Genomic DNA, 8,105 nt, shown 5'->3' with positions numbered 1-8,105 from the left:
AGCCCTACAGACTGGTTATTGATGGTACTGTCCTCTTTTATTGCTAAGAAAAGGATGCAGGGAAGGCAAATCAGCAGCATGTTGGAAGTGGACCCTTCCTTTCCTATCCTGAGCATAAGAAGGGCATTGGGTACATGAAACAGGTTGCCTGAAGGTATATGATGCATGGGTTTTGTAAGAAAGGAGACAGCTGTTGCTCCTTTGATAATCTAACAAGCCATATGGTATATTGTTTTAAGTATAATCAAAGAGATTTATATATTTACTAAGACTGCTGAAGATATATATACAAGAAGTCATTAAAATAGGAAGAAGTTACTGCTTTGCCAACTTTAGAAGCAGGTTAAGAGCACTGGGTGAATGCCATTTAATCTGCTCCTGAGACGCCTCAGTGTGGCTGTACTGCCCCCGTCAAGCACTACTGCCCCCTAACTTGCATTGAAGTACCCCTGCAAGGCTCAGTGACCAAGCCACAGTCAGAGAAGGAGCCAATCTCTGTGGAGACAAGGAAGTGGTTTCACTCCTTATGCTGCAGTGGGAGACTATTGCTTTGGGGAAAAACGTATGTCCCTCCACAGAGACTCCTATGACAGGTTTGAACTGAAGCCCCTACCCTTGTTGAATGCTGCCCAGAAAGCATAGCATATAAAATCTTGAAAATGGCATGAAGCTCTCTTTTGCTGTGAAGCACAGTGAAGATCTGGTGTGTGGGATCTCCATGGAGGTGTTCTGTGAGACAGCTAATCCTAGCAAGCATGGCTTTCGGATCCTCTCCAACTGCAGCCACACCTACGGCGTTAAGAATAATGACAAGTGGAAGAGTACTGAGAAGAGAACAAGTTCATAGCCAGGCCCCTCTCCAGCCTTCATTTGTACTTTCTATTTTCAGGAAGAGTTGAACTTTTTTTTTTTTTTTTTTTTTTTTTAATTTTGCCTACATCCAGCATGAAGAACTGCATTTAGGTGCCCATATATATATTTTTTTAATTTGGTATTTATTTCACTTACATTTCCAATGTTATCCCAAAAGTCCCCTACACGCTCCCCCACCCACTCCCACTTCTTGGCTCTGCTGTTCCCCTGCACTGAGTGAGGCATATAAAGTTTGCATGACTAATGGGCCTCTCTTTCCACTGATGGCCAACTAGGCCATTTTCTGATTCATATGAAGCTAGAGACATGAGCTCCAGGGGGGGTGCTGGTTAGTTCATATTGTTGTTCCACCTATAGGGTTGCAGATCCCTTTAGCTCCTTGGGTACTTTCTCTAGCTCCTCCATTGGGGGCCCTGTGATCCATGCAATAACTGACTGTGAGCATCCACTTCTGTGTTTGCTAGGCCCCAGCATAGTCTCACAAGAGACAGCTATATCTGGGTCCTTTCAGCAAAATCTTGCTAGTGTATGCAATGGTGTCCTCGTTTGGAAGCTGATTGTGGGATGGATCCCCAGATATGGCAGTCTCTAGATGGTCCATCCTTTTGTCTCAGCTCCAAATGTTGTCTCTGTAACTCCTTCCATGGGTGTTTTGTTCCCAATTCTAAGAAGGGGCAAAGTGTCCACACTTTGGTCTTTGTTCTTCTTGAGTTTCATGTGTTTTGCAAATTGTATCTTATATCTCGGGTATACTAAGTTTCTGGGCTAATATCCACTTATCAGTGAGTACATATTGTGTGAGTTCCTTTGTGATTGTGTTACCTCACTCAGGATTATGCCCTCCAGGTCCAACCATTTGCCTAGGAATTTCATAAATTCATTCTTTTTAATAGCTGAGTATTACTCCATTGTGTAAATGTACCACATTTTCTGTATCCATTCCTCTGTTGAGGGGCATCTGGGTTCTTTCCAGCCTCTGGCTATTATAAATAAGGCTGCTATGAACATAGTGGAGCATGTGCCCTTCTTACCGGTTGGAACATCTTCTGGATATATGCCCAGGAGAGGTATTGCGGGATACTCTGGTAGTACTATGTTCATTTTTCTGAGGAACCACCAGACTGATTTCCAGAGTGGTTGTACAAGCTTGCAATCCCACCAACAATGGAGGAGTGTTTCTCTTTCTCCACATCCTCGCCAGCATCTGCTGTCACCTGAATTTTTGATCTTAGCCATTCTGACTGGTGTGAGGTGGAATCTCAGGGTTGTTTTGATTTGCATTTCTCTGATGATTAAGCATGTGGAACACTCTTTCAGGTGCTTCTCTGCCATTCAGTATTCCTCAGGTGAGAATTCTTTGTTTAGCTCTAAGCCCCATTTTTTAATGGGGTTATTTGCTTTTCTGGAGTCCATCTTCTTGAGTTCTTTATATATATATTGGATACTAGTCCCCCATCTGATTTAGGATAGGTACAGATACTTTCCCAATCTGTTGGTGGTCTTTTTGTCTTATTGATGGTGTCTTTTGCCTTGCAGAAGCTTTGCAACTTTATGAGGTCCCATTTATCGATTCTTGATCATACAGCACAAGCCATTGCTGTTCTATTCAGGAATTTTTCCCCTGTACCCATATCTTCGAGGTTTTTCCCCACTTTCTTCTCTATAAGTTTCAGTGTCTCTGGTGTTATGTGGAGTTCCTTAATCCACTTAGATTTGACCTTAGTACAAGGAGATAGGAATGGATAAGTTCGCTTTCTTCTACATGATAACCACCAGTTGTGCCAGCACCATTTGTTTAAAATGCTGTCTTTTTTCCACTGGATGGTTTTAGCTCCCTTGTCAAAGATCAGTTGCCCATATTTTATTATGAACCTAGGCTGTCCTACTTTGGATTTCTTTCTGTACCTCAGTTAGCTGCTAGGTTGGATGCTTTATCTGTTTTATTTGAGTGGGGAAACCCTGTGTATCAATTAGTAGAATACTCATAATTTTTAAGGAGATTGTACTCAATGGGTTAAAGAGTTTAGACTCTGTGAAGAAACTTATCTAACTCTGAAAGTGTATCTTAAACTTTTATATGTTGTACCTTCCTATTTAATCCATTAAATTAGCCAATAGTCTATCATTATTTAAATACTATTCTCATAACTCAACATAAGCCACACAATGCAAACAGAGCAAAGTACAAGAAACAAATTTACCTAAGTTAAAAAAGAGAAAACCGAACATTAACATCATTGTAATTGTTTAAAGACATATAATTAATACATTGTAATGTCTTAGCACATATGTATTGCACATACATTTTAATGTTCAATTCTAAATTAAAGAGATTTATAAACATTTTAAATTATTTTGTAAGATACTAGAAGGAAGAAACACTTCACATGCATTGTCTCAAATCCATAGAATATTCAGTACTGAAAGTAGACTATGGACTTAGGATGATGATGAACTATCAATATAGTTTTATCAGTAATAAAATTGTTCCATTTTCATAAATAGTATTTGTGTGAAACATTAAATTTTAGTCTTTTCTATCAAATACTATAAAACTTGTGTTACCCCAGAACAGTTAAATCTTTTTATCACTTTTACCTTGGAAGACTTTTATGCAAATGTTTTAGTTCTTCCCACCTAGTCAAACCTTTGTTTCCACAATAGCCCTGGCCCTGCCTAATTCTCAGAACTTAATTGCCTTAGTGTCTGACCTCCTCCTTCTCTCCTTCATTTCCTACGTGCTGCATTCCTTTAAAACTAGCCTATCACGAAAGACCAAGGTTGACTTCAGCCTTTGAGGGAAAGACACTGTCACTTTATCTGTTAGAATAAACACCAAATTCAAGCCCTGTCTCTGTGAGGCACCACTTTATAAGAAGAGTAAACTTTTTTCTTTTGAAGTGGACCTGATGTGACATTTATTATTGATCATGATTTGGTAGGGTATAGGAGAGCACTGTGGAAGCCTTCAGGAATGCAGGGCTCTGAACTTGTCCAGAGGACCATGACTGGGGATATATTTGACACCACAGCCATCAGGAATGAGCCGCTTCTCAGCAACCATGTCTTCAAATTCATCTGCATTAAACTTGGTGAAGCCCCACTTTGAGATGTGGATCTTCTGGAGGCTAGGGAACTTGAACTTGACTCTGTGTAGAGCCTCAATCACCTGTTCCTTACTTGGCAACTTGTCGAAGATGGACTTGACCTGGCCAATATGAACCCTGGCCACTGTGCCCTGGGGCTTCCCAAAGGCACTACACATCGTATACCTGTCTGGAGCCTGTCAGATCCAGCACAGGACAACATCTTGATAATACGAACAACATGGAAAAGATGGAGCCTCACTTGGATATGAAAGTCATCCTTGCCACCACAATTCTTTATGGTCTATTTGTTGGCACAAATACGGGCAGCCTCCAGTGCTCCAGAAGAAAGCTGTTCATATTCATCTGACACCATGTAGCCATAAAGTGGGAATTCATCAACTTTCGCTTTCCTCTGTCCTAAGTCAAAGATGTGGATCATCAGGGACACCACGGCAGAAAGGAAACTTTGGGTATGGCTTGTTCTTACAATACCGGTAACACTGGACGGGGTGGTAGCCCAGGATGACAATAGGATCCTCTGTGATTCGACAGTGGAAAAGAGCAAGAGCAAACTTTTTGATCAAGAGTAAAGTTTTGCCTTCTGAAGAGAAGCACACAAGAAAATGTAAAGTTGCAGACAAGGTAACTAGGAAGAGAGCCACTGAAATTATTCTTTAAAAGATGAATATCACTAAAGAGAAACATTGGTCTGTGCAATGTTACAATAAGAAAGTTGCCCCAAGGGCAACACACCACCCTTGGAAAATTCCAACCTGTAGATATGCAAGTGCATTAGAAAGGAGAAAACAACACAGTGTGAGTGTAGCTAAAGAAGTCCCTTTCTGGAGAACAAAAGCATTGGAAGGTGTTTTTCCACATCTGGCCACTAGGGTGTCCAGGTGTTGTGTCTGTTGTGGGAGAATTGGAACACAGGACATCTCAAAATTACATAAAAACCTGGCAGTATCAGTCACAGAATAACTAGCTTTGCAGGCATACAAAAGTGTAAAAATGACACCTTCACAGAGGCTTACACCAAAGTTCTAGAAAGCAGCTCAAAGGGACACAGTCATGTGTACAGCCACACAACATACACATAATTAAAAGTGAAAATAAAATCTAAAGCTAAAGGTGTTGTGTTTGGATGTTGATTGACAGGAGGTAAATTTGAGATAGTTAATCATCACTCTCAAAATGAATGCATTTAGACTCACCATGTGGGTTGGTCCTTAAGGGCAGAGAGGTTTGAATGAGGAGGGATAGCCCACCATGAAGATGAATGGTAACATGCCATGGACTGGGACCATGTGCTGAATAAAAGAAAAAGGGAGTAAAGTTATGCGAAGCATTCCTCACGTCGCGTTCTGCTTCCTCACTGTGGAAGCTGCTTACAGCACACACATGATGCTGTTACTTCCCATGATGAACTGCACCTCTTCAAACTGTGAGTCAAATAAACCTTCCATTCCTTAAGTTGCTTCTTCTCTGATATTTGGTCATAGCAACAAGAAAAGTAGCTCAAACTGCTTCTGTCGTGAAAATATCAACCAAGGAAAAAGCAAGTTGATCTAAAGCAAGCATAGTGTAGGTCCAGCAACTTTCTATTAAATGTACTGCTGTACACCACCACAAATCTGGAGCTCCTACCACACCATAGATAGATGCAGAAAGGAACACGATTTCCCTTTATCCTGCTTGCTGTTATCTATCCCAAGGAGGTTCACCTAACACATCTGTCTCTCCTTGCTTTTGGTTCTATGTTGGATAGGAATGAAAGAAAGAAAAGGGTCTTTGGGAATGAGAATTAAGAAACACAGGTGAGGAAATGGAACAGAAAGAAAAGTTGATACTTAAACCAGGAAGGGCTTCAACATCTAAGGAAGAAATGGTATCCAGCAGGGCCATAAGAGGTCGGGCTATGAGGAAGGATGTGATTCAGTCTAGCTATCTAGTTCACCTTTCCCTGATTGCAGCAAGCTGGCTTGCCCAGAAACAGACTTTGATACAGATCTTTGGTGTTGAGAATGTGCACTGAATTCTTTGTTTAGTTCTGTACCCCATTTTTTAATTGGGTTATTTGATTTTTCTGGAGTTCTTTGTGTATTTTAGATACACATCTGTCAGATGTAGGGTTGGCAAAGATCTTTTCCCAGACTGTAGGCTGCCCTTTTGTCCTTAAAAAAAAATGGGGCATAGAACTAAACCAAGAATTCTCAACTGAGAAATCTCAAATGACCAAAAAACACGCAAAGAAATGTTAAATATCCTTACTCACAAATCAAAATGACCCTGAGATTCCACCTTTTATCAATCAGAATGGCTAAGAGCAAAAACTTGGGTGACAGCACATCTTGGCAAGAATGTAGAGAAAGAGGAACACTCTTCCATTGCTAGTAGGATTGCAAGCCGGTACAAGCACTTTGGAAATGAGTCTGATGGTTCCTCAGAAAATTGGAAATAGTTTTACCTGAAGACTCAGCTATATATACCAGTACTGGGCATAGACCCAAAAGATGTTTCAACATATAAGGACACCTGCTCCACTATGTTCATAGCAGTCATATTTATAATAGCCAGAAGCTAGAAACAACCCAGAAGACCCTCAACAGAGGAATGGATACCGAAAATGTGGTACATTTTCACAATAGAATACTACTCAGCTATTAAAAATGATGATTTAATTTTTGCAGGCAAAATATCATCCTGGATGAGATAACCCAGACCCAAAAGGACATACATGGTATGTATTCACTAATAAGTGGATATTAACCCCAAAGCTCAGAATACCCAACATATGAAGCTTAAGAAGAAGAAAGACCAAAGTGTGGAAGCTTCAATCCTACTTAGAAGGGGGAACAAAAAAGTCATAGGAGGAAGAGGGAATTAGGGACCTAGGTGGGAGAAGGGAGGGGAAAGGAAAAGGTGAAGACAGTGTCAGGTATGAGAAGAGACAGGAGAGAAGTCTAGAGGGCCAGGAGACTGTAGCAGTGTGGGGATGGGGAGTTCTCCTTTAAAGGAGAACCACTTTAAAGTCCCAGATGCCCAAGGCTCTCAGGACCCAGTGGGGATGACATTAGCCAAAACAGGGAAATAGATTCTAAACAGATCACCTTGAGTAAATAGGCATAGAGGGATGGAGCCACCCATCCATCTCACAATCTTTAACCCACAATTGTCCTTGTCTAAAGGAAACACATGGACAAGAAAATGAAGCAGAGATTAAAGGAAAGTCCATTAGAGACTGTCCCATCTTGGTATCCATCTCATCTGCATACACCAAACTCCGACACTATTGCTGATGCCAAGAAGTGCTTGCAGACAGAAGCCTGGTATAGCTGTCCTCTGAGAGGCTCTGCCAGCACCTGACTAAGACAGATGCAGATTCTCACAGCCAACCAATACACTGAGCCTGAGGACTCCAATGGAAAATTAGGGGAAGGACTGAAGGAGCTGAAGGGCATTGCAACCCCATAGGAAGAATAACTATATCAACTAATCAGACTACTCAGCCTCTTAGAGGCTAAGGTGGGGGGTGGTGTGGATGGTCTGTGGAGGGGAAATTGGGAAAGGGGACAACATTTTAAATGATAATAATAATAATGATAAAGCAAGAATGTGCACTGAAGTGTGCTCTGGGGATGAGGCTGGTTCAGATAGTAAAGTGATTGATTTGAAAGCATGGGGATTTGGTTTTGATCCCTAGTCTTCCTTCCTCTCTATTCTGGACATTGTGGTATTCCTGGAATCTGTTAAACAGTTTCTTAGGGGTGTTTGTTTGTTTGTTTGTTTGTTTTGGCAACATGTATAATCTATATGGCAAGTATCAAGCCAAGTAGAGCCCCTGTCTCAAAGGGAAAAGTTTGCCTGATTAGAACACATGAAGTTATCCTCCTAACCTCCAGACTTGTATGTATTAGCATGCACATGTATATTAGTTTGTATACAAATGAATATGTGCGTACAAATGAACACACACACACACACACACACACACACACACACACACACACACACACAAACACACATAGTGTCTTGATAGCATAACTCCATAGGTGAATGACCATGCAGAGAGGGAAGGCCAGAATGATGCAGAGTACTATCACCTCTGGCCAACTTCCCAGGGTGTTCTGGAGGCACAGTGGT

At 41.2% G+C, this 8,105-nt stretch overlaps 1 pseudogene; it reads right to left on the bottom strand.

Annotated features, from left to right (window-relative positions):
- On the bottom strand, positions 3,768-4,524 carry Gm14056 (predicted gene 14056; annotated as a pseudogene).

The sequence above is a fragment of the Mus musculus genome, chromosome 2 (assembly GCF_000001635.26).
Source record: "Mus musculus strain C57BL/6J chromosome 2, GRCm38.p6 C57BL/6J".
NCBI classification, from domain to species: domain Eukaryota; kingdom Metazoa; phylum Chordata; class Mammalia; order Rodentia; family Muridae; genus Mus; species Mus musculus.
The sequence above is the reverse complement of the archived record's forward strand: the minus strand, read 5'-3'. Positions and strand labels throughout refer to the sequence as shown.